Below are 27,459 nucleotides of genomic sequence, written 5' to 3' on the forward strand. Positions count from 1 at the left end.
CTCTCAGATTGGTTCCGGCAACGCGCCATAGCACCGCAGCACCTAATCGTGGAGGTGACGGTCTAGCAAACATGTGGCGCGGCGCAAAACAGCAAATGGCGTGGCGAGTGGACCTCCCAAGATCCGTCGTTGTCTCGGACAGTTTCCACCAGCGCCTAATCTGACATCTCCTCGGCAGTGATGGTGCAGTCCTCCGAAAAAAAAGATGGTTGATCCCTCCTTCATAGGAATCGGAATAACACGAAAGTGAACCGTGCCCTTACAGATGTAACTGAACGTTTACAAAAGTAACTGAATTGATATAAGACAGTTTACACAATGTATATTGATGTCTGGCAGCTATACCACCGCTTAACATGCACTTAGCTTTAGGTGCACGTTAATGAACCCCAGGTGGTCGAAATTTCCGGAGCCCTCCACTACGGCGTCCCTCATAACCACGTCGTGAATTTGGGATGTTAAACCCCAGATATTATTATTGCACCGTTTAACATGGATGCACCAACTTTGATGATTGGTGGTACATCTACATCCGGACGACTAACGTCCATGTTAAATGATTAAACAAACCCTTGTGGTAGCTGTAGTAGTTAACGGTGAAAGCGTAATCAGAGAACAAGGTGTGATAGACAGAAGAACGTCGCATATTGGACGCAGAACTTGGTCGCCATCCTGCGGCATGTCAAAATGTGATTGAACACCACGGCCGGACTAGAGGGAAACGCAAAGCGCGTCGTTCCGCCCCGGTAGCCCGGTCGCGATATTTCTTGGAGCGAGTGCGTGAGTGGGGAACGCGGTGTTACAGCCAGGTGAGGCAGGCGCGCGTCGCAGAGCTATTTTTGTTTTGGATTACGTGATGCTGTGAGTGAGGCTGACACTTTTACGACTCTTGGGCGAAGGTCGCCACCTCGCGGTGTGTTAAGTCATTGACAAAATTGAGCTTCTACTGAAAACGCGCCGAATGGGACTGATGTGTAACGCGTTGCAGGTGCTAATCGCGGAGGCCACAGTAATGACGAATTACTTTATACCACCGCTCCCAGAAGGCAACACCACCCCGCCGACCGGGAGACTGGTAGATATAAAAGGCGCGTTCGTAAAGCCTCCAGAGTCTGTGGGCGTGGCGCAGTGGATAGCGTGCCCGGCATCTGTTGTTGCGGACCGAGCGGTCGTGGGTTCGATGCCAGTTGACGGAACTCTTTGACATCTGATTGTGTTTTCCGTGACGGAAATACGTCACTGAAGTTTTGGTGGACCCCGGCATAACGCACTTTCGTGTTTAAAAAAAAATCTCAAAGCTGCACGTCGTCAAGGGCTGCTCCATGCATGCGCTGTAAAACCACGCATTCACATACTCACGGTGTCAAAAACAAAGAGCGAACGACACAAATACCACGGAACATTCGGTAAAGTGCTCTCCACATGTGGCGCGAACTCGAAGCATAACGACACCGAGAAAGGATTTTTACCTTTTTAGTGGCATCGCCTGGTGTCACGTTAACGAAGTGCAGTTCAGAGACTTCTGCAATGACTGAAGAGTGGCGCTGGCAACGCGAAAGCCATTTTTCTTCTTCTTCTTCTTCTTCTTTTTTTAAAAGAAAACCGGCGTGGTGGCACCCGCAAGTGTCTGGATGAGGTTTGAGAGGGTGGGGGGGTATGCTCGTGCACGCGCCCCCTGGCGGCAAGAACACCAGCTTGAAGGGTGCAGGCCTGCCTCGCACACTACGCCCATGCACGAGTGCTTGTATGACTTCTCAAAAAAAAAAAGGGGGAGGGGGGGGGGGGGCTCTTGCAGTCCTATTACAGTTGCCGGGGCTCCGAACGCGCCATGTGTGATGCTGCCACTTCGCGCTCCGTTGGCAGCGGGGCAACCGCAGAATATGCATGTGCCTCCTGCTCATGCCAAAATGACGAAGTTCAGGGCACAATCGCCAGGTTGTCAGCGGCGAAAATTTGTTATATGAAGGTTGTCTCCTGCTGCCACTTTGTTACATAGAGGTCGCAAATACATGTGCTTCTATGTTGTAACAGCGGGGAATAAAAAAAACTTCATAATATCGAGGAATTCATTGTATGGAGGTTCGTTATAGGCAGGTTTAACTGTAGCTTGACTTCTCGTTTCTTTGGCACAAAATAAAGAGTTAAGTCTTCAATAGCTCGGCTGCAGTCTTCTTCACCGTCACGACCAGGAGACAATATTGTGCAAAGTGGTCGGCGCAACACAGGGAAAAAGAAACAAGGACGGGAAAGAGCATTTTTTCATCCTTTTTCTTCGCTCTTTGTTGTATTGTTACCATTTTGTGGAGTAATTAAAGTCTGTCTTCTGAAGGTTTGCTTATGGATGTATGCCTTCCACATTATGCTGCTTTCCTTCATTAGTAAATGTTTGAGGGTGGCTCAGTGCCCCCTTTAGGAGATCTAGCAACATTGATTGCATATTAACAGCACACAGTTTGACAAACTAGGTGTTGGGAATTTGTGTCCAAATTTTCTTTGGCCACCTTGTCCCGATAATGACAAATTAAAGCGCCCGAGTCAAGACACCGGCGTTCACCGTTCACCTTCAAGCTAATGTAGCTTCTTACCTTCAGTGAAAATCATCGTAAATGCTTTCTTTGTCATCAGCTAAGGAAACGTTGTATGCCTTAGTAACATGCCCTCTGCTCTCATATACAGCAATTCCACTCCTGCGCCAAAGTGCGCCAAATGGGATTTACTGTGCCATCCTGATAATATCGACTGAAATTGCACCAAACTGTGCCAGAGTCATGGGCTTGGGGCCGTCTATCTCCTGCAATCACGCCGCCGGCACACGAAAACACGTGCAGCTTGATCTTGGGGCCATCAAAATCGCAGCCACGGACCAAGAATAATTCCGCTTAAGAAACGGCGCTTGTGCGTGCGTTCGAAGTAAAACAGTGCTGATGCAGCTTCTGGTGTGCGAGTCGGCTCGACGGCAGAATGCGCTTTCTGCAAATTCTTGTGACATCTGTAGGCCAATCGATAGCGTAAAAGTGTGGCAGTGATTTGTCTGTTCCAGAAACACTGCTGGTAGCTCCTTTCAAGCGTCGCACGGCACGCAGCTATAGCAATGTTCACTAATTACATACGTGCCTCTTAAATGTCTGTTGCTTCCGTTTCCGGACATCTGTGAATGCTAGCAATAGATATATGAAACAATATAGAATTTTCTGTGCTTCACATCTGTGGAAAAGCATGTGAACAGTAAGAACGTGTTGACACTTTACCTCAAATATACTTTATTCATGGATCTTTATCCAGAAGAGCTTTTTTGTAATTCCTTCCACCAGCACAGCCCGGTTTGTAATTGCTGTTGCGGTAAATACCTTCTAAAAGTCCCTGCCCTTTCGAGCTCGTGAGTGCTAGGGTCCCAATTTGAATTTTTCGCTAGCTTTTTTTAAAAAAATGTCGTCACGTTAATAAAAGCAAATGCCTCCTGGAGAGCAGCCGCAATTCGGTTTTAATATGCGCAACTGTCCGTAGTGGGCTTGTCGCTGACTGCCGTGGTGTCGGTAGGCCCACTGTAAAGCGGCTGCGCCATGTTACACATCCACCTCTCACTTTCAAGTGTCAGTAGCTGACGGTTAAAAAAAAAATCAGTTTTCCTTCAGGGCGAAGGAATGAGGTACCAACAAATTGTATTGTTATACAATGTAAGGCTAGTAGCTAACTCTTGGATCCGATCTCGTGTAACTCAACGCTTGCTTAAAGGGCCCCTCACCAGGTTTGACAATTTTGAGCTGACGAGCGCAATCCATGCACTAGGCGTTCACCATTACGTCTGCCAAAATTTGCAACGCTACGCGCCGCGTAAATGGGTCAAATTTCAAGCTGAACGCTGCTTGCCCTTCTTCTCGCGTCCACGCGCCCAGAGAATGAGGGGATGACGTGCATGAGAGAATGGCCCTACGTAGATGGTAGTGCTGTGACGTCGCTCCTCTACGTAGACGAGTGTGCTCTGACGTCGCCAACAGTAGCACGTGACACTGCGATAATTATTTGACACGACGCGTAGTTTTTGTAATTTGTTGCTTGAATGGATGAATAAAACTTGAGAGCAATAATAAAACACACAAACGGAATGTGTGCGTTTTCTTTTTTTAATTTTTACTGCGAATCGCAGCGAGATTCGAGACTAATCTACCTCTGTTTCGCACGCGTTCGTGTTCTCGCGCTTTGCGCATCGTGCAGACGCCACCCTTTACAACGAAACTAATTTTCTACTGCGTTCCAGCGCTCATTAGGCTCATTTATCCTCCCGCGTCTAACTAGATGTTCATGCGGCCCACCGCTAGTCTCGCGTCCGTACAAATGTTGCAGCTTTCGTGCACAGTAATAGGTTGAAAGCCAAGTGATCGGCGAGGGCGCATTCGGCATAACTTGCAGAGATGAAGCGCAAAGAACGCCGCCACAATACCGCTCGCGTCTCGGGGGCTCGGGCTGGTTCGGGCGCGTCATGCGCTCGTGACATTCTGTGCGTATGACGTGTTCATGCGTATGCGTTATGTGATCCTTCCGCTCGCGTGCCGAAGAGGGCAGGGAAGGGATTTGGCTTGCGAAGGCTACGCGGGGCGAGCGGCGAGGGTTTGCAGCTCGCCTCCTCGCATCATGGTTTCGCGCCGCTACAAATTATTGTTTTTCTCAGCTTCTAACCGACCGATTAGAAAAATTCTTGCGGCATAATGCTCTTTATTGGGCTCGCAACAACTTGCAATGTGTAACTAAAATTCGTTAGGTCACCTGGTGAGGGGCCCTTTAAGGGAATATGGCTGTTCCAGGGACTGTAGTGGTTTTTGTGCTGTCATTTCTCTAAACGTGAAGTAAGCACAGCAAATTCGGTTCCTACTGTACCAGATATCACAACATGGTATGAGCTTCTCGTCACGTGCTCGTGCAAAATATTGTGACATTTCCACGGCAGTTCCGCACTGTCGCTCCATACGTGACGCAGAAGTGGCCATTCTGAATATTTTGGTGATGCAAAAGTGGCTATTTTCGTAGTTTTGGTACCTGCATAACTAGTCGGATGGCTGCGTGAAGTCAGGAGCATTAGTACTGTAGCCTGACATCAAGCTAGTGTTGATGTCAGTAGGTGAGCCATTGAAAAATTGGCTTTATTATCAAAATAAAATGTCAGTATTTCCTGAGCTTCACACTTGCACATAGCTTTCTTTGTCTACAGGAGATTTCTCTGGCAGAGTAAACTCTCCTCCGAAAAATGGTGTCAGTACCCCTTTAATGCCGTGCGAAAGCCAGTGGACATACGGATTTTTTTACTTTTTTTCCCTAGTATCGTGTCGTAGTTTTTTGCAGCATGTTGTCCTGTGTCCTCTTTTTTTTGTGTGCCGTGTTTGTTGTGCCTCCCTTTACATCATGAACCGACACCAACCCTCCCAACTTTTTATTATACTGGAACACACGATGCGCGGAGCGATGTTATCGATTTCGACTTCATACAGAAAATGATGGCACCGGCAACGGTCACTGTAGAAGGATTGAAGAATGTTCACGACGGTCACTGCATAAACCCGCAGAGTGCGTCCATATCACTGTGGTCGCGATAAAAAAAATGAGGAGCCATTCCACTCTGCGATGTGAATGACCAGCGAAGCTGTTTAGCACACGGTACAGAGATTACATAGTGGAGGCCATTTTGGTATGTAAGGCCAGGTTTTAACTGCCAGGCTGTTAATGTTCAATATGCAATATTAATGTGAAAGCCTTGGATGCCTCATGAATCGTAAAAATTGACCGTTGGCAGCATCAACACGAGTGATACAAAAAAATCATCTCTTGATGACGTCATCATGACGTCATGGATCGCCAAGACTTGACATCGTCATGGCATTGTGCACTGTGATGTTGCACGATCTTGCATCACATGACATAGTCACTTTGCACTGGCTCTGTCATCGGTGTGCCGATCAAGGAGGCAGTGCAAAACCAGGTGAGGTGCGGAAAGCTTGCACTGCCCAATTCTGGTCCTGGAGGTGATGCAAAACCTCCTTAGGTGCAGAAAGCTTTGTGTAGAAGTCTGGAAGCACTGCGAGAATGCTCTTTTTAAAGTGCCGAGAGGTCTCAGAAAGGGGGAGTGTCAGAGGAAGTTGGCATCATGTTGTGCCCGGCAATACAATCTGTTGAGAAGAAAAGCTACCTGGCTTTCACCTTGGAGTTGTCTTAGGGGAATGCATTAGGGACAGTGTGACTCTTTAGCATTGAGGCACTGTTATATTTCGCGGCATTTGTCTACCACGTCTGCTGATAACCACATATAGTAATACCTCGTTGACTCGAAGTAGTAAGAACTAGAGCACTGCACGGGCTCGGGCCTACCCGAAAACCCGGGCCCGGCCGGGCCGGGTAAAGTAGCTTTCACGGCGGGCCGGCCCTCCGGGCTTAGGGCCAGGCCCGGGTTTGAGGTGGCGGGCTCGGGTCGGGCCGGGCTTGGACTTTGCTCCGTTCTTAAAGGGTTGCTAAAGTGAAACACTGAATTGGTTTAGACCGATAAAGTGTACTCTGAGAACCCGAACGTCATTAATTTGACTATCAATGAGTGCAATAATAAATAGGAAAATCAAGGTCAAAGTTCCATTTTGAAATTTCGCGCTGAAATGTCTGCACGTGACATCACGGATTTCAAACTGTATTCGTCGCATTTTGGAGACATTGGCTCAACGAAATTTCCAGAAACTTGGTATGTTAAGTCTATGACCCCGTCAGAGGTCAATGCACTTCATTTTTACCCACTATAAACTACATAGGGCCCAGTAGATGCCGTCAAAATCTGTGACGTCACGGCGTTTGCTGCGTGAATTTCAAGTTGGTGTCGTTACCTGCATTTTCCTGCGAGTTTTCTTTCTTACAAAGAGTCCTGTCGCGGCGAGTGTGGTGCTTTTGGATTGGTAAAAGAGTAATTTACTGACAATAGAAAAATGGTTTTGTGCATACATATAAGCCCCACATTTTATCTCGAAAGACGCTTTTTCTATGTGGGGTAGGCTTTTTGGAGAAGTTTTATGAGGGATAAGTACTGAACTGTTTTTTCTTCTTGCATATGAGCTACTTGATTTATCTGAAACAGGCGAGCTAAAGGTAAATAGACCAGTCGCTTATATGTAACATCTCGCTATTCCGTGCTTTATTTGCTTTCGTTATTATTTTATTTCCCAAATGTTACTCTGTAATCGCAGTAATAAATGTAATATATTGTCATTGTCAGTAGATGTCATCGCAAGAGCGATCACAGAGCTACAAAGCGGGGAAACGTTGTTGAAAGTTAGAGCCCCCCTCTAAAACGAAAGGACTGCACGGAGTCTCTCTCCGTGCACATATAATCCCTCTGCACATAGAATTCCTCTAAAGACACATTCTTTTTCTGTGACTCTGTGACGGCTCCCAGTGGTCATGTGGCGCGAGATGGACATGCACAACCTGCTTTTTGTTGCCACATTGTTAACGTCTGAGCTTTCGTCTTGTTCCGCCATATCAGGGGTCTCAAACTCACCTCAGCTAACGGGCCGCATTCACGAAAATTTACTCCCGCAAGGGCTAGGGCAATGACGAAGGTAGGAGCGTGGGAGGGGGAACAGGTTTTAAAGCTACCGTCATTTCACAGCAGACCTTTCCCATATCTCATATACGGGATCATTTCTGAAGGGGATTTGGCAGCAGGAGTCCCACAACATATCGATGCCCATTGTTGCAAAATAATGCGGAACGGAGCAGCTTGGAGTGTGCCAGACTCTATCGAAGAAGAGGAAACCGAGGGACATTGAGGGCACGTGCACGTGACCGGCGCAGCAGTTCGCCTTTAGTGTTGCCATTAAACGGACGTCTCTCTTTCACGTCTGGGGAACCAGTCATTCCGTATCACCCATAATGACTAAAATCTGGACGCCAATTCTGAAATATAGCTCTTGTTTCACGGTTATGTATCAACACACGGTGACCGTAGCGGGTGCCTCACGAAAAATATTCTTTCGATCTGTGATGCCTGTGTATCTCAAGAATATACTTATAAAGAAAAAAAATGGGATCAAGGCAGTCATGTGCGGGGGGCGGGCCGCTAGCGAGAGGTCCGCGAGGCGCGTGTTTGAGGCCCTATATAGTGTGCTATATAGTGCGAGAGCTACATGATACTGCCGCAACAGCGTCGGAATGTGCAGGAACAGAATAGGTCCATTAAACAAGGCGTGGGGTGAAGTATATACGCTTGACAAAATATCTGGCTTGAAAATGGACAATGACAGATTTCGTGCCGGGTGATGTCCCTTTACCTCGAACCATATGCATCTAATGAGTTAGCTTCGAGAAGCTTAGTCGCGCCTTTATTACCAAACTCGAACGAACCCCGAAAATATACCGAAATTGCTTTGTCCACTTCCTGCCAGTCCTAACCGCGTAGTCCAATGGCCACCTTCTACCGGTACAACATCGCTGGGAAGGCATAAGCCATTATAATATGAAAAAAAAAAAACGAGCATGGTGCAAACCGTGCATAACATACACTGCTGAAAATTGCAAGGAGAAGCCCTCAAATAGGAGGTTTATAGATGAGAAATAGCTTTTTTTTCTTCCTTTCGGCTGCTTATACGCATACACGTGGTGCACGCGGTTCCATACCTTTACCTAGATTAGTGCATTTGCAACAACAGTCACAAATTTGGTTTTTTCCTTCTCTTTCTCTTGCTGTGGCAAGGCGCTACAATGGTGAAAACAGGTGGTACATATCGAGAAGGGTGCACGATTGGCTTTGTGGTTACAGCATGCTATAAATTTCAATAGGCTATAGAGTGCAATAAAAACAAAGTGAAGTCAGCGTTTTGTTCTCTGCCAAGTTAATCTAGAACACATGCTCTGGCGGTGCTCCGTGTTACGTGGCGGCGAAGTCATCACGTGGTCCAAATGGGAGGCTTCTATTACCAGCTCCGCGCTAGAACAGCTATATGGGCAGTCCAACGGGCCTGCGACGCAGCAGAGAGACTTGGTCTTTCTGTTCCGATGTCGGAGCGGCCCTCAACGTGCTAGAGCGCGTTCCGATGGACCATAATAAAGTTTATCCATCCATCAATCCATCCTTTGTTGTTATTGCGCTCCCTATCGAAAGTGAACTCATGCTGCAAATCACTTTCGTTGCTACAATGTCTGCTACAAAACGCCCTCATGATCCCCAGTGTATTTGCAGAAAAAGTGGGTACGGTATACAACTGCCGAACAAACAATCATTGTATTCAATATGTCCCCTCAACTGTTTGCACCGTGAGCCCCTTTTTACCAGAAATTACTGTATGGTAAAGTATAATTGTTAGCGAAACATACGCCAACAAAGCGTAGATATTTGCCACTTAAAACACCTTGCTGTCGATTCCATGTTCGGGCAACACCACCTAGATTACTGGGTCGGGCCTCAGTCGGGCCTGATCTGTGGTCGGGCCGGGCCGGGCCGGGTAGGCGAAATTTTTGCTCGGGTTTGGGCCGGGCCCGGGTATCATTTTGAGTCACCGGGCCGGGTTCGGGCGGGTAAATTTGAACGAGGTTCGGGCCCGGGCCGGGCCCGGGCCGAGAATTACGGCCCGTGCAGTGCTCTAGTAAGAACCAAAAAATTTCGAGATAAACAAATTTTTGAGATAGCAAAGCTACGCAAATTCCATTGATAGGTCCAGTTCTATCTAAAAACATTATCACTACTGACCAGTTTTGTAACAGGAGTGCCTAACTGGCTGTTTGTAAAGGTTTTAAAGAAAAATTACGTACCACAGCTATCATCAACCAGCTGTCTTTTTCGGCACTCCCTTTTTATGTAGTGCAGGAAGACTAATACCCCTGTCACACGGGGCAACTTAAGTGCACTTTGAGGGAGTGCACTTCGCCGCTAGTGCCATTCGCACGCTGTCACACGGGAACGTTTAGTGGCACTCGCTGCAAAGCGCACTTGCCGGCGAGTGCGTTCGCCAAACTCACTTCGCCGAGACGGAGTGTCTAGCCTCGATAGCAGTGGCTCGAAAATAAATAAGTTATTATCCGAAACAGAGTTCATAGCATTTTTGAACTATCGTTTTCTTTGTTAGGAATACTATTATGCATTAAAACATACTATAATACAAAAAACTATTTTGCTATTCTCGTTCTCGGGCAGTTTAGAGCCCCCACCGCCAGGGTCATGCCCAGCGCACGCCATGCAATGGTTGCAGCCGCCGCGTTTGTACGTAAATTTTATTTTAAGGGCTGGTTATAGCTGTAACACAGTATTACTTAAGAAACATTGCCTGAAATAACAAATACCTGTTGTGCTGTTTAAGTACCCATCGCCATTACAATCATTTCCAAAGTGCACTTCCCTTTCTCGTGTAGCAGCGCGCTGCCTAAGTGCCATTCTGAGGGCGTAAGTGCACTCGCTCGATATGACACTAAACTTGCCAGTGTGACCGGGGTATAAGACTCATCTGCCTCTCAGTAAGACTTGCACCTAGCAAAGCTTTGTTGAGTTGCTTAACACATCGCATGTGCCGATCATCCCCGCTGCTGCACTCAACTTTATTTCGCATCAAGTGAAGCATGTTTCTTGTTTCGACCGATGTCGTCACCCCTTAGCTGTGTCCACACTGCCGCGATCAGTGTTTGATGCGACATTGTTTTGCTTAAGAAAATGGTCAAACCAGCCGATGTTGCAGGTGATATCGGTGTAGCCCACCACTAAGTCCAGAGAATCGGTCTTCTTTTTTGCTGTGACTGGAAGGCTGGCTCCTTTCGGACGATGCAGCCACACAATCAGTGCAGTTTTGATATCTGGAAACTTCGAGCCTCGAATCCTCATCATTAGTTAGGGTTACCTTTCTTTGCAGCATCAGTGACTTGCTTTTCTTTTGCAACGTTATCCTCGCAACATCGCACGGCAGACGAAAACATACGCGCGATGTGCCTTGCGTAAATAAACCAATACTGAAATCGCATCTCTGATGGTAAACAAAAAAAAGTATGCGAACCGTGCTATTTTGCAGGGCCTGCCTCTGCGCACGTCTATAGCGTCACATGACGTGACACAGGGTTGCTTGACAAAAATATGCCACTAGGTTCTGACTTCACATTCAGGAACAGCATCTGCTTTGCGGATAGCGTGGCAGCCTCTCGCGAACCTTGTGAAACTGTTCGGCGGCGAAGTTTTTGTTCCAGTTACAGTCAAGATTTCGAGATATCCGAAAGTGGGCACGAAAATACCTCGATATAAAGAGCAGACATTGCACCTATGAGAAATCGTTCGGTACGCGCAGAAAATTTCGACTTAGCCGATTTTTCGAGATTTGAGAGTTTGAGTTAACGAGGTATTGGCCTGGTGTGCGACCGATGGCGGTGCTGCGAACTGCGCCTGAATGACGTCAGAGCGGGGATTCGCGCGCTCTCGTCTGCTACATAGGCCCAGCGCCGTGTTGAAACCACCGTTGTGGTAAATCTCAGCAAAAAAGCAGTTCAATTGGTTATCTTGCGTATGGTGACTACTGACGCTGTTCGAACAACCGTGGGTGTGTTTTTAACGTTCATCTAGAACTACAGCTCTTTGTTTCCTAGAGCTGCGGTCGCTTGTCTCCATGGCGAGAGCTGCGCAATGGTGAAGTACTGCTCTGTGCCTCGGTGTGCTTCGTCCGCTCGTGAAAAAGGCGTTAGCTTTCACAACTATTCTAAGGACCCAAAGCTGAAGATGTGGATAGTCAAGCTCAGTATGGGAAAGCGCCCCACGCCTTCATCGACCGTGTGCAGCAAGTACTTCGCGGAGAGTGACTTCTGCTACCCACCGTATGCGCCACTCTTAGGTAAGCTTGTGACCGCGTTTAAGCGCCTTATGGCGCTTAAACGCGGTCACAAGCTTACCTAAGCGCCAATACTTAAGGCGTTTATTGCATCAAGGCTTATGAGCATAGGCGACTTACACCAGGTGCGGTGCCGTCCCACAACCTGCCGCGAAGGCCCCTAGATAAGGAGCCCACGCCGCAGCCTCTGAATCGCCTCGCAGGTAAGCGCGCCTCGTGAGCTCAGCTGGGCGGTGCAGGATATCTGAGACTACGGCTGCATTTTGATGGTGTACAGTATATATGCATTTTATTTATGAATGCGAGCGCGCCTAGCGTACTGCTTATTATAAAGTCATAAGCGAAACCTGTTGACGCTGTTTAGTGCACATTCTCTAAAAGTTTTCACCTGAGGCAGACTTTTTTTTTTAAAAGCGAAGCTCTTTAAGCTTTTCGTTAGGCTGCGTGGCATGAAACTCGACCCAGCTTGCCTTTGCCACTTTAATCGCTGTAGCCCTGTGCGTGGTATAATGAGCGATTAACTATATATTATATTCTAATACCCTTGCGACGGCCCTGTGTGGTGTTAATATTGTTGGGCCACCTCGTTGATGCTTCTGGTGTGCGGCCGGACCCTGAGAAAATTCGTGCCGTCACCAGCGGCCGTATAATGAACCGCTGTTCCGTGTTCCGTATTCCGTTTTGGCCGCCATTAGCGCCCTGTGATTGGTCGTTTCAGCTGTCACTCAAGTGACGTGTCGGAAGCCCAAATTTTGGTGACGTCAAAATGACGAGTACGCGCTCATTATGCTAAAATATACGGAATCGGTTCCGTCCAAGCGCGGAACAATCTGCGAGTGGCCCCGTTTCGACGGAATAGCAAACATGGCGGTGCCGGCGAGCTTTTTCGTGTTGTTGGCGGCGATCGCTCGGCGGCTCGGCAGCACCGTGGGCGCCGTGAGCGCCCGACGACGCGTTCGACATGCCAGTCGATGAAAGAGTTCGCCGTCACTTTCGCCCGAAGAAAGGAAGGTGCGGCGGTTGTGCGACGAAGTGGCCGAGGAAGGCGCGCGACGGCGCGACCGACTTCGCTGTCGGTGCAGCCTGTGGGTGTTGTGCGGCCTTCGGTTTTTCGCGACTGGCAGCTTTCAAGCCTCGTTTGGAAGCGAGGATACATGCAAGCTGCGGTGAGCAGACTGTGTGCGATGTTGTGGCGGAGGTAATCGTGCACGCCGGGATCCGTAACAAGTGGGTTCACTTCCCGTGGACGCCGGATGAAAAGGCGGCCTTGAATGTTTCCTACGGCTGCCGGCGCCATAGGATGCGTGGACGGCAGCGACGCAGCGTTGCCGTCATCATTGCACCGAAGGGTGACCATCACAAGGCGGCATTTTATCCCCGCAAAGGACATTATGCCCACATCGTCATGCTAGTAAGTATCGGTCTTCCCATCCTTTCGAGCGCATGTCCGCGTAGCGAAATGTGGCTCACAGTGGTTCATGCTTTCGTCAGATCTGCGACGCAGGCATCGGAATCCTGCCGTGAACCACTGAGTCTGGGATCAGACTATGACGCCCACGTCTGGCGGACGACGCGGCTGCGTGAGCGCATCGAAGGGGCCCGGATTGCCGCGGCCGTACCTTCTGGCTTCTAGGTGAGCAGAACAAAAAGTTGGGATATTCACAGTTTGAGCTAACAGAATATTTGCTCGCGCCATGGTTAATGCCCTGTTTGATTAGCTCCAGGCACTTGGTAACTGTGACAACTTACAGGATGTCACTCACTGCACGTGTGTCATCTTGCAGCTATCGGTTATCCGCTCCATAATATCGACAAATGACTCACATTGTTATGACAGCCCATTTGTAGTAGTCATGCTTCGCGTAGTACGGGTAAGTCAGACTGGTGAGGTGTATAGCATTAGATCATGTAGATGATGCTATCATTGCTCTCTTTGTGTGGCTCAGCCTTGTGGATCTCTTACATGGAAGCAGTATTTACAACACACCACTTGTATTTGTGCAGGTGACAGAGGCTACAAACCAGGACCATGGCTCCTGACACCTCTCCGAGGCTGTCCTCTCAGAAACGGTGTTAAAAAGGCAAGTGCTACACCGCACATGCTGCAATGCAGTCTGTAATGAAGCGTTGTGCTGGGCGTTTGAAAAGCTGCTTCCGCTGCGTTCAGCAGTGCAGTTGTACCCTCCATTAAGAATCAGAATGTGCATCTCACATTGCTGCAGCATGTGCAGTGTTGCACTTGCCTTTACATTGCAGAAGGTGACAGAAATGTTCATGATTTCAGCGAGCGATGATTCCAATAGTGAGCATGGCAGTGTTGTCAGGGATGACCCCGAACCACTGCTTAGACAAGGAAGGTCATCACGCTCCTCATGTATTCCTGGACAAGCTGTCCGCAGTGGTAATCCGCTATTTGGCTAACTGCACCACTGACAACAGCACTAGGCAAGTGTCATTTCAGTGAGAAACATGTGCCTAAGAAGTAACAATAATATATGTGGTTTTCCGTGCCAAAACCATGATATAAGTGTGAGCCACACTGCAGTGGAGGACTGAATTTATCTTGACCACCTGTGGCTCTTTAACGTGAATCTCAATGCAAGTACAGCAGTGATCCTGCACGTTACCCTCATGGAGATGTGTTCGCTGTCAGCAGGAACCGACCCATGCGCTGAATGAAGCTTAGCAGCACGACTTCTTACCTGCTAAGATGTTACCTAACAAGTAGAAGAAAACGTTTCGAAGTTAAATTTCCTGGTAATAATAAATTGCTGCTGGGTTTCATCATATGCTGTATGACCAGGTCTTTCGCAGAACTTGACTACACGTGACTGGGTCATTTTTATGTGGCCGTAGATAGGAACTTTTCATTTAGCAACTGTCAATATAACGCACTGGCAGCTGAGTGCTATAGCCAATTCTCTGGAAAGCAAGGGTTTGTTATTGTTTTTGTTACTGCTGACCGTCTTCTAATTACGAACACTGTGACCGTTATCTGCTCTATGACTGGGAGTGCACACCAAGTCTTTGTCTCCTCACTTCGTGTATAACAACACAGGGCTTGCCTTTTACTTCACGCACAACTTGCGTGCTCTTTTGTTGCACATCCACTGTTCCTTTTGAAAGGGCCAACTGATGCTGAAACAGATCGTCTGGCATTTCAAGTACCTTTTTCTCATTCAGAAGTGTGCTCATTCGTGAATGAAGAAGTAATGTGAAAGAATATGTAAGCAGTCTCTTCAAGACAGAACCTTGTAAAAAAAAAGAATTTATTCGTGTTCACACCAATGCAAAGACGGCACATACTTTCTGTAAATAAACGTACATTGTGAAACTGTAGTGTCATGTTTTTAAAGCATTACTGACATTTATTACATGCACAAGTTACAAGAAACATCGTGCTGAAGGAAGCACAGTGTGACATCGTACTGCATGGGTAATTAATGACTACTATAATGCAAATATAGATAACATCAGCATGCCTTTCTACTAATGACATATCACGTTGCTAAAAGCGTTACATGCGTTTCAAGGAGCACCTTTGTCGTCGCGTGTGGCAGGGACCAATACTGTAACCAATGTCTGCGCACCTCAAATTTTGGTTTAAGTTCGGCACATGTTGTCTCTGCTTATTGCTGCGTCCCATCATACCGCATGAAAAAAAAAAGAGGGACACATGAAATGTGCATAGTATACGAATCACAAGGTACGTGGGCAATTGTGTGCACAGCTATGCATTTCAGATATATTACAGAGTAGTATAGTACCCCTCACAAGATGGTGGTTTGTCAATGTTTATAAGAAAGGACAGTTGCATAACAATGGTATTACATGAAGCAGCAAGACAAACCAATGTATACAGTGTGCAAAACACGCCTGTGCAATTGACGGGATGCTTTCCTGAACAGGCAATAGCAATGTTTTTTCTTACAGATATAGCGTCAACATTGCAATGTAACTGGCCTAATTTGTTTGCAAAAAAAGTATATGTTTGGTTTTCGAGGACATAACTTTGCAAAAGGATTGATAGCTGTGATTCACGCAAAAGTCAGCTGCAGTTTCAAAAAGGACACAGATAGTAGCCTGTGTGATTATTTTGCTCAGTGTAAAAGCACCTCCTGTGAGTGGCAAACAGGCATATCATCCTTTAGTGCAACTTGTAAAAACACTTGTGTCATATACATTTCAACTTCAAGTGACATCATGAAGCTACAGTCTTTTGGTGTACAGTCAAGCATGGTCTTCAATTCATTTCAGATAGCTCACTAGCACATGTCAAAAAACTTATGAAGAGCAAGCACTGCCACAAAATCTTGCACTGTGAGTTTCACTGGAGGGAAAGGCTATGCTTACAGGCTTACTGCATGAAATGACGCCACATGATATGTGTTGTGTGCATCATTTCAGAAGGCTGACGATCACATGTCAAAGCAACTTGTGAAGACGTGCTCACACTACCACAAGAAAGCGGAGTATCGATTTAAAAACACTTATGCACTACACTTGTCACACCAAAAAGATGACACGCAAGTAAAGAAACATGAAATAAAGAACACAAAAATGAAGACATGTTAAAACGGAAATAAAGTCTTAATGTTCATGGCCGACAAGGTGGCTACAGCAGCAGTGAAGACTGGGGAACTCCAGGCCCAATGGCAGCCAGGAGATGTTAGAGGGTGCCTGCAATGCATTGGGTAGCCGAACGCATGCCCCTCACTCCATCGACCAGCTCGGGATGCTGCAGCTAGAGAAATTCACAATGTATTACAGGCCACTTAATGCAAGAACACACAGGATACCAAACTAATGCTCCATCGGTTTGATTCGGATAGTCAGCGATGACAAGGCATTTGTCATTGAGCTGGAGAAAAAATCCAACCGTTTTTTGTTATACGTTTAAACCAGGGCCTAACCACAAGACCTCAAATATATTTGAAGTGTTGGTTCCACTCATTTTTGTTCCATGAAAATGTGACCCTGAATTGACTCCGCTTCTTCTTAACCTCGGTACAAGCACTTCAATGTAGCATCGTTAAGTCTTCACACTTGAGCCTCCTTTACGTGGCAAAAAAACCTCGGAACTTGGCGAAACACTCGTAGCACTTCTAGCCACACACACACACCAAAAACAGGCCCGCCGCTGCTGGAACAGCCTGAGAGGTGGCTCCGTAAATTTCCCCCCCCTTTTTTTTTCAGAGTTCTCGCCGCAACGCGGTAAACCAATGCAGCATATATCATACAGTTCTTTGCAGGCTACAACAATTATACTTATCACATCTATTCGTTATATCATCACAAATGAAACACCGTGGTGTGCATGTTAACACAAATGTTTTACGCAACAAGTTTCTTCTGTGCAAGTTCTATTCATCAGAAATGTACACAGGCGTCCACTGTTAAAGGGAACATCGGAGCGTGTGGCGGCAGCTCGGCGCCACCGCCGGCCAGCGGCTGCAACGAGTTTCGCGCAGGCGCAGTGCACGCTGTGAGTCGTGCTCTTTCGTTGTCTGCTGCTGTCTGCTTCCGCGCTGCGAATCGTCGCGAAGCGAATCGCTGACGCGACGAAAGAGCACTGGGCACGGTGCTCACTGCGTCTGCGCGAATCTCGTTGCAGCCGACTGCCGGCGGTGGCGCCGAGCTGCTGCCACACGCTCCGATGTTCCCTTTAACAGTGGACGCCTGTGTACGTAAAATGCACATGGGGAAAAAACTGAATGTGCACGTCCATGTACGCTGTAACTACGCTCGCTCACGCACTATCGTTCACGAAATCAAAAGGTGAAGCTTACTAGATATCAGACGATAGAAGTACAGGCTTCCCCAGTTCATAACGATTTTTTTTTCGCTACCTGTAAGAACCAAAGCAAAGTAAACATAACGCGGTAACAGCATTGTTTACTCACCTTGCGGCTAGAATTCCATGTTTTCCTTGCTCTTCGCAGCTTCCGATATTCCTCTGCGACGAAAATACTCCCCGGTAGTCGCGATCACATTCTTTTCGCAGCATTATAGGTGACAGAACAGAAAACACGGCTCGCAGAGACGATCAGCTGTTTTTCTCGCAACGGCCGCCTTAAGCGACTTGGATTGGATGCAAAAGCAACACCCATGTGGCTACGACTCTCAAAATACGTTTGTTTTGCGTTTACTTTGCAATACGCTTCATTAACCTTAGCACCAGAAGCTCATAAAACAAATTTATTTTCATTTACGTACAATTGTTCTTTTGTCACACGCTCGCGGACGAAATAAACGAGTTATACGGCCCCTTTGCGGCCCTCAACCAAAAAGTCACTAAAGCCCCTAAATTTTCTCCCCGAAAATACCTACAAAATACTAGGGATTTCCCCAGAATTCCTACGTAAAAAATGCCAACTACCGCACTTGTCTTGCTCAACAAGCTATGGGCGGCTACGAGCGCTTTTTATTGGCCAAATTCGAAAAACGTCGCGGCTTCCGCCGTGGGCGGTGCCTCAAGCGTGACGTAACAGGGAAAACGGAATACGGAACACGGAATAAAAGTACATTATACGGCCGCAGTATCCCAGTACCCCAATCCGCCAAAGATGTTCGGAGTTTTGTGGGACTCTGTTCCTATTTCCGGCGGTTCGTGAAAGACTTTGCAGCAGTCGCTCGACCACTTACTGATCTTCTGAAGAAAGACATCCCATTTTCGTGGGGGTCCACTCAAGCTGCCGCCTTCTCTCGCCTCATTACAATTTTGACGACGCCACCTATATTGGCCCACTTTGACCCATCCGCCCCGACTGAGGTCCGAACTGATGCCAGTGGTCACGGGATCGGAGCCGTCCTCGCCCAACGTCAGCAGGGACACGACCGCGTTATCGCCTACGCTAGTCGCCTCCTTACAACTGCAGAGCGCAACTATTCGATCACCAAACGAGAATGCCTTGCTCTTGTGTGGGCGGTCTCCAAGTTCCGTCCATATTTATATGGCACTCACTTCTCCGTAGTCACCGACCACCACGCGCTCTGCTGGCTTTCATCATCAAGGGATCCCACAGGTCGACTTGGTCGCTGGGCTCTGCGACTGCAAGAGTACACTTTTGCAGTGACGTACAAGTCTGGACGCCTGCATCAGGACGCCGACTGCCTATCTCGCTATCCGGTTGGCGAGTCGCGCACCGTCCCTGACACGGACGCTTGCGTGTGCACCGTTTCCCAACTGACCCACATAGCCGACGAGCAACGCCGTGATGCATCCTTACGGGCTATCATCGAGTGCCTCGAATCCTCACCTTCGGACCGATCTCATCGCTCGTTCGTACTCCAGAATGGTACACTATACCGCCACAACTTTCATCCAGACGGACCATTTCTGCTGCTTGTTGTACCCAAACACCTCCGCTCGGCTGTACTCCACGAACTTCACGACGTTCCAACTGCCGGTCACCTTGGTGTGTCCCGCACATACGACCGAATCTGCCGTCGCTTCTATTGGCCAGGTCTCGCACGCTTCGTCAGACGATACGTCGCGGCGTGTGAGAAATGTCAACGCCGCAAAACACCGTCGACGCTTCCGGCTGGGTGCCTTCAACCCCTCGACATTTCGTCTGAACCCTTCTTTCGTGTCGGCTTGGACCTACTCGGCCCTTTTCCCCTGTCTTCTGCTGGCAACAGGTGGATAGCTGTGGCCACAGACTACGCCACACGCTACGCCATCACACGAGCTCTTCCAACAAGTTGCGCCACAGATGTCGCCGATTTCCTTCTGCGCGACGTGACCTTGCAACACGGTGCTCCACGCCAGCTGCTCACGGACCGTGGCCGCACATTTCTATCGAGAGTCATAGCGGACATCCTGCGTTCATGTGAAACGCGGCACAAGCTCACTACGTCGTACCATCTGCAAACGAATGGCCTCACGGAGCGTCTGAATCGAACCCTAACCGACATGCTTTCAAAGTACGTCTCCTCAGACCACTCCGACTGGGACTTTGCTCTACCGTACGTGACATTTGCCTACAATTCCTCGCGCCATGACACGGCTGGTTACTCCCCATTTTTCCTGCTGTTCGGCCGCGAACCCACATTGCCCCTCGATACAGTCATTCCGTTGCCAGCAGCTCCGACCACTGAATACGCCCTGGACGCTATCAGCCGGTCCGCTCATGCACGCGAAGCCACTCGTACTCGCCTTCTGACCTCCCAAGAGAACCAACGCCGTCGGTATGATCAACGACACCGCGACGTACACTTTTCGCCCGGTTCTTTGGTTCTGCTGTGGTCTCCGACCCGGCACGTTGGCCTGTCCGACAAACTGCTCTCTCGGTACACAGGGCCATACCGAGTGCTTCGTGCGGTGACTCCCGTCACCTATGAAATCGCTCCTGCTGCCTCGTCGTCTTCATCCACCTCGCATGCCAGCGACATCGTACACATCGCACGCCTGAAGCAGTACCACTCGCCCAATGACGTTGACGTCTAGATGCGCCGAGACGGCGCCTTTGCCGCCGGGGGTTATGCTACATGTAGGCTGCCGGAATTCATATGGTCGACGCGCGTGTGCGCCCGACGAAGAGGACGAAGGTCGCTAGCTGCTCGAGCTCGTCGGAGCCGGTCTGGTCAGTGCTGCAGCCGCTCTTGCAAATATATCTTGTGAATAGCGATTTGTAAAAGCGACTCGTCACTCACGTAACAATATGAACTGCGACGTAATATTGTTGTCACTGAACCAACATTACGAGGCAAACTGCGATCGTGGGCATCGTCTGGGGGTGTGCAACAAGGCGGCACTTGCGCACTTGTTTGCAGGACAAGAGCTGCGACGGTGATGCGATCTCCGTTGATGGCTTCGACCGCGCATTCAACAACGTGGCCTGCGATCATACACCGCCTCGCCCTCGATGGAGGCACCGCGACCTTTCACAAGCTTTATCTACATACCTATAGATGCTGGAGAACGAGACGCTTATTGAAATATCGAAAGAAACACCCAAACGAATAAGTATCGTACGGCGGAAACCAGATAACGAGCGAGAACACTCACACATAGTTTCACTTTCTAACCAGCAATGCGGTTGGTGGCATCAGTGCACTCGTCAGCTATCCGGGGATTTCTTGGCCCTGTTGATTGGGCCGCAACTAAAACAAGTTCAAGATTACACTCGAAAACATTCGTTGCAGGCGTTAGTTGACCGTCGCGAGGCTGTTCGTTCGACAAAGTTCCCGCCTGAAGCAGACGATCCGCATGCAGGAGCAGCGGCTGCTGCAGCGCGGTTGAGAGTGGAGTCCCCGCTCTGACCTCACACACGAGAGGGCGCCACTCCAAGATCACGAGGCCAATTACTGTAGATGTATTTAGAGTGTTATTTCGTGAAGTAAAGTTTCATTGATCCAATAATGTGTTTATTTGCTGGTGTCGAAAATAAATGCTGAAGAGTTTATTCCAGAACATTTATCTGCATGATGCTATTATTTTTGCATTATCGAATGTAATACGGAGTGCTCCTGAGAGGACTTTCTGCAGGAGATTTGCAATTAATCGAAATATTTCTAGCTCTTCATAAGAGCTCCATAACAATTATTCAGGTGCTTGAATGTAAATGTAACTTGCTTCTCCAGTGCACTTCCAAGATATGAAATTAACTGCTCCAGAGTGCTCCCAGATGAAAAATTACCTGCTCCAAAGTGCTTTAAGATGAAAATTTTGCTGCTCCAAAAATTGCTCCAAATCTGAAGTCCTCGATAGCATCACTGCATTTAGCAGTTGTAGCTTGTATGCTCCTGCCACTTCTGTCCAGCTGTTCTTGTCAGTGGCGTGAAATCTCGCTGTTTAACTGGGGAATAAGGGAAACAGCTGCAGCTGCTGCTTTTGTTAAGCTCCTTTTCTTTTTTTTCCTTGTAACACGAGGGCATCTTATTTTGTGCAGCATTGCCCGTCAGGGAGGACCAAGTGCAGTTCAGGGACATGCCTATGGAAGAAGCTGGTGGTGGTGCCGGCGTCACCTTCGGCAACTATTTTTCTACTGGTACGACTGCCATGGGTGTCATGAGACTAGGCCCGAATAGTGAAAAGCCAACATCTGTCAACAATGAACACGATATGGTTAGTACTGCACATGTAACTTGATATCATTACTGACAATTTTACTTAATCTTTTTCGTGTACTGCTACATTTATAACTTCTTTTGTTCTGCAACAATAGACTCGTAATCATGTCATATTTTATGAGGTGTGGAATGAGAACTTTGGTAATTGCGAGTTGGTGTTGTGGCCAGGAAAATATTTTTGCTGAACCACACTGAGGTACGGTATGCCCAAGGCATGGAGCAGTGAAGATTACACTTGTCTACAATACGTGTCAGCTGTCCGCCACAGCGGATCGGTGGTTACGGTGCTCAGCTGCAGACCCGAAGTTTGCGGTTTCGATCCCGGCTGCGGCGGTCGTATTTCTGTGGAGGCGAAATTGTAGAGCTCCATATGCTGTGTGATGTCAGTGCACATTAAAGAACATCAGATGGTCGACATTTCTGGAGCCCTCCACTATGGCGTCCCTCATAATCATATGCTGGTTTTGGCACGTAAAACCCCAGATATTATTATTATACTTGTCAGCCCTTTTTTAATGAAAAGCAACCTGTTCTGTCTAAGCATAGTGTTCTTTTGTTGCTAATCCTTGCATGTGTGTGCTGCGCTTGTTCTGATAATCGAGTGCTGCTTACGTTAGGGTCTTGCTTATACATGCTAAGCTGTTACTGGCAAAATTTGAGGGGCATCTTATAACATGCTTCTTGCTTGAAATTAGCCCATTCAAGTGTTTTTATAATCCTTGATTTTTATCTGTTCTTTTCATTCAGTTTGTCTATGCTCTTGATAACGGAGTGAAGATCACTACATTAGGAGGCACTTGGATGATTCTCCCGAAAGGATCCACATTCTTCATCTGCAGAGGTTTGTTGGCAAACGTTATTTGCTACTTCTTTCATTCCTCAGTTCCTTTACATCACAAACACGTGCTTCTTTTCTTTTTCAAGTTCAGGGAATAATAATGTCTGCGTTTGCTTTTTGAAGGGTATCAGAACGCCAGAATATTACGCCAGACGAAGAAAAAGTCAGTTTTGCCGCAAGAGCGAAGCAATGAATGCGATGGCAAGAAATCGAAATGTCACACGAAGAACTAGAAGCAGCTCGATAATTGCAGCGTGCCGCTGAAGCACAAGGAACGATGCCCTAAATGAACGCACAGGAATGCACAGGGCAAGCGTCAACTAACAACTGTCACAGTTGTTACGTTTATGTGCTTGGGCAGTGTCAACAATGGAGAATGAGATGCTTGCTTTCTTGACCCTTAATTCTTGGCTCTTACCCACTACGGGGGATTGACCATGAAACCGGCGGTTAATATGAGGGGGGGTGGAATTTAAAATTTAGACGCTCTTAGATATTTCTTCTTCTTTTAAAGTTCGGCGCGTGCAGTGACCCTCTGCCTCTCTTACCACAGGGGCGTCTGATGCAAAATGTGCCCTGTGTTCTTTGTCTTTTTCGTTTTTTTCCTTCCACATCCCGAGTGGGTACAGAAAAGGGCCACTTTGTCGTGCACGACTCAAGGGCAGCTTTCAAATTGAAAGAAAATTAGGAGCATTGCGTGGTAGAAAACATGCTCACGGTCCTCCAAGATTTGTCTACCACCAGTGGTACATGGTAAATATAAATAGCTCGCCGTTATTTTGCCGGCACATACATGGCGTGTGGCTGAGTTGTCTAACGCAGTGCGCTGGGGACCGAGGGGTTGCTGGTTCGAATCCGCGGTCGGGTACTTCAGAATTTCTTTTCTTCTGCTTTATTTTTCTTTCTTCCTTTTTTATATATGGGTCATTCCACGCCAACTGTCCCAGTCTTGGCGCTTGACAAAAATCAATTTCTCTGAAAAAATCTGAGAAAATTCTACAGTATTTTCCCAAGATATTTCGAGCGGCAAAAATTTTTCGGGCACGTGAGCGCCATTTGAACTTCTCGATATGGTGGAAAAAGAGGCACGAAAGAAAAATTCGCTATAAATGGACCGTTTCATGCATTCATTCTAAACTTGCTTTTTTGTGTTTTGGAGCATCGCGCTTTCATTATAGGACAGTTGCTTAGAGTAGCTTTATATTTTTCACTCCTTGGCGCGTTGGTAAAATTGAGTAAATTGCAGCATTTTCGGGAATTTTTTCACAAAAGACGATTGTAGACCAAATCAATTATTTTTATAGAACTCTGCATAACTTGTACTAATTCCTAAAGTTTTTTTTTCTGCCTGTGTGCGATGCACAGGCTCTCAAATAAAATCCTGAACTTGGAAAAAACGCTACATTGGCCTATGTTCAGATGTCTGTAGCACCCTAAGGTGTTCCAAGAAAAAATAAGCAGAAAAGCGCATACGATTGAGAATCATAACACCTTCGTCCACAGAAAGTTTAACCAAAGTAGTTTTTGTTTTAGTCACGAAAAAATTTTTTGAAATTTAGTCCCACCATTGCATTATTTTCCTATGGGGTCAGTACAAACCGACTGAATACACTAAAGATCGCATTACTGTGCTGGTGGGTGCCAACATGGCAGGTGATGAGAAGTTGAAGCTTTTAGTAATAGGAAAGTCGAAGCACCCACGTTGTTTCAAGGGCGTTCGACACCTTCCCGTTACGTACAATGCTAACGGAAGAGCCTGGATGACTATGGCAATTTTTGAAAACTGGCTACGGGAGGAAGATGCAAGATTTACGAGGCAAGGCAGGAAGGTTGTCTTGATCGTGGATAATTGTCCTGCCCATGGTCAGGTTGATGGACTCAAGTCCATCAGTCTCGAGTTCTTGCCAGCCAATGTAACTGCAGTGATCCAGCCAATGGATCAAGGGTTAATACAAAACATAAATGTTCATTACCGCAGACAGCTGCTCCACTGAATGCTGCTTTGTGCAGACACTGGCAAGAGCTACAATGTAGATTTGTTGGCTGCCATTCACATTTTGGCCCACACCTGGGAGCAAGTACAGGCAACAACCATACAGAGGTGCTTCCACCATGCGGGCTTTCAAGCTCAAGAACCATTACCTCATGAAGAGGAAAGCCTGGCTGATGCTGACGCTGATGCAGTATTTAATCAGGCTGTGCCCTCTGCCCCCTTCACACGACAGGACTATGAGACTATTGATGAAAGTGTTCAAACCTGTTGCGAGGAGACGCTTGAGGAACTGATTGCCGAAGTGCAAGCTGACGATCAACCTTCCTCCAGCGATGAATGTGATGATGTCATTGCCAGTGCAGTGGTGCCACCGGACAGTGCAGCTAAGGAGGCTGTTGAACTTTTGCAGAGCTATTTTGAGCATGAGGGTTGTCCTGAATTTCTGTCTAGCTTGTCAGGCATGGGTGCTTACTTTGTGAAGGAGCAGCTCAAGCATGCCAAGCAAACCACACTTCACTCCTTTTTTTCTCCTACTCATCCCGATAAGTAAGCTAGGGTTGGTGCAAACGAAATAGTTTTTGGTTCGTGAAATATGTGTACCTTGCTTAAATGAAACTTCTTGTGGCGACCACTGCGCACAGACCTACGCAGCCTCCGTCTCGTCACTGATTAGCCCGGCGTGACACAGAACACGCTTCCGATAAAAGACAGCGCCACGCAGTTTCACCGGAGGCTTACGTCACCACTGCTGGCTATATAACCCAAGCTACCAAGCTTGGTTTCATGTTTGTTTCTCTAACCTTGCGAAGCGCAGCATCGGCATGCTTGCCCTGCTGCTGCTACTGCGTTAATAAACATCGTTTTGTTTTATGTTGGGATCCGTCCTTCACCGACTCCGAATCCCACATCTGGTGACCCGGAAAACGAACAAACCGCACCGCCATGACCCGGACCTTGGAATGACTTTCCAGAAGATTCCACGGGACCTTCACGCCGAGTCAACCGACCTCTGACACGCCTATCACGATGGCGCTGCGACCGGATGAAACCACGGCGCACTGCATCTTGCTGCCGCCGGAGTTTCCCGAATTCTGGCCGCAATGTCCAGCCATCTGGCTTATCAAGATGGAGGCTGGTTTCTCCCTGCGTAACATCGTCTCGCAGCAGGACAAGTACGCCGTCACGGTAGCTATGCTCCCTCCTGCTCTGCGACGCGTTGTGCCTCCTCCTGGGCCGCAGGCATACGACCAACTTCGAGGGTTCGTGCTAGCCCCACCGCAACCGGCAGCGCCACGTCACATACTCCCTGCCGCGCTACACGCAACCACAGAGCCATTGCAAGACATCGCTTTCGAAGCGGCGCACAGGACGACGCAGTGCACGTCACGTGCCACGACTGAGTATCGCCTGCCGCCAACTGTTTTGCCTGCCACTCCTGCCATCGCCGACTAACAGCCTTTGGTAGAGTGGTCAACGCCTGTGGAGACCTCGGTGAGCATGACGGCATCAGTGCCTACTGATTCTGGGTGCGACACCCAAACCAGCGCTGCCTGTCACGTTTTCGCTGGCACCACGGATGTCACCCTAACCGAGCCACCTCAGACTGTCCCGACCACGCTGGTTGGTTTCGAACATCAGACTGTCCCGGCCGCAGATCCTGCTCAGGCTGTCGAGCGGCAGCGCAAGCAAGGTGACGCCCGCACCGACCGCGACCACCCGGTCCCAGTCTTCCCGGACGGACCAGCACAAGGCCACACCTGGCACCCCAACCCTGGTCATCCCTCAGAATCTGGGGCCAAGGCCCAACATCAAACTGGCGCCGCCGCGCATGATGCCGCCCCCCTCGTTTGCCATATTCCCAGGACAGCCCCTGACACTACAACAGCTACAGGCCATGCTGCACGTGCAGACCATGCTGGCCCAGCCTACGCTGGGTGCGTTCCAGACAGACCAGCGCCAGTCCCTGGTGTAGATACCGACGTTCACCCAGCCGCAGATATTGGCGCAGGACCACCACCATCCCGTCATGACCACCACGACGGTGTTGCATCCGGCGCCGCCGCAACATCTCACCGTGTATGTCACGGCGCCCATGACGTCGGCGACGATACACCACCAGCCACAGGCGCCTACTACAACGGCGCCACCAGCCGCGGAGAAGCCCGCGAAAGCGCCCACGTACACAAGCGCGCCCGGTGCGACCGCTCTTTCGCTCCACTCGGCCCTCCTGAAGCGTCTCTCCGCAGCGCCGCCCGTCAGCGGAACGGCTCGCAAAATCCACTAGGTTTCTACACCCGTCCTCTACGCCACTCACAGCCCCGACCCCCAGGAAAAAACTGAGCACCCGTTCGCCACTCCGTGTTACCGACCAGGACAGGACCGACTCAAGCCCGCGTACATCGCGGCGAACGAACCTGGCAGCGCCACTCTTTCAACTGGCGTCCGTCCACAGCCACCGACGTCGCAGCCCGCTCCTTTCACGACACGCTCTGGACGTCTGGTACGCCTTCCAGATTTCTACAGACCCTGAGGGCTCTGCACTCCGCGGGGGGGTGATGTGGCGACCACTGCGCACAGACCTACGCAGCCTCCGTCTCGTCACTGATTAGCCCGGCGTGACACAGAACACGCTTCCGATAAAAGACAGCGCCACGTAGTTTCTCCGGAGGCTTACATCACCACTGCTGGCTATATAACCCAAGCTACCAAGCTTGGTTTCATGTTTGTTTCTC

The 27,459-nt window shown here is 48.6% G+C and overlaps 1 long non-coding RNA gene and 1 pseudogene across 1 annotated transcript; both read left to right on the forward strand.

Moving 5' to 3' along the window:
* Positions 1-13,123: 13,123 nt before the first annotated feature.
* Positions 13,124-14,777, forward strand: LOC119372359 (uncharacterized). The gene is made up of 3 exons (XR_005179513.2): positions 13,124-13,233; positions 13,314-13,455; positions 13,827-14,777. It is a non-coding gene; the product is annotated as an uncharacterized LOC119372359 (long non-coding RNA).
* A 9,575-nt stretch (positions 14,778-24,352) lies between these two features.
* On the forward strand, positions 24,353-25,324 carry LOC125760175 (tigger transposable element-derived protein 4-like; annotated as a pseudogene).
* The last annotated feature ends 2,135 nt before the right edge of the window (positions 25,325-27,459 follow it).

Source organism: Rhipicephalus sanguineus, chromosome 10 (genome assembly GCF_013339695.2).
Source record: "Rhipicephalus sanguineus isolate Rsan-2018 chromosome 10, BIME_Rsan_1.4, whole genome shotgun sequence".
NCBI lineage: Eukaryota > Metazoa > Arthropoda > Arachnida > Ixodida > Ixodidae > Rhipicephalus > Rhipicephalus sanguineus.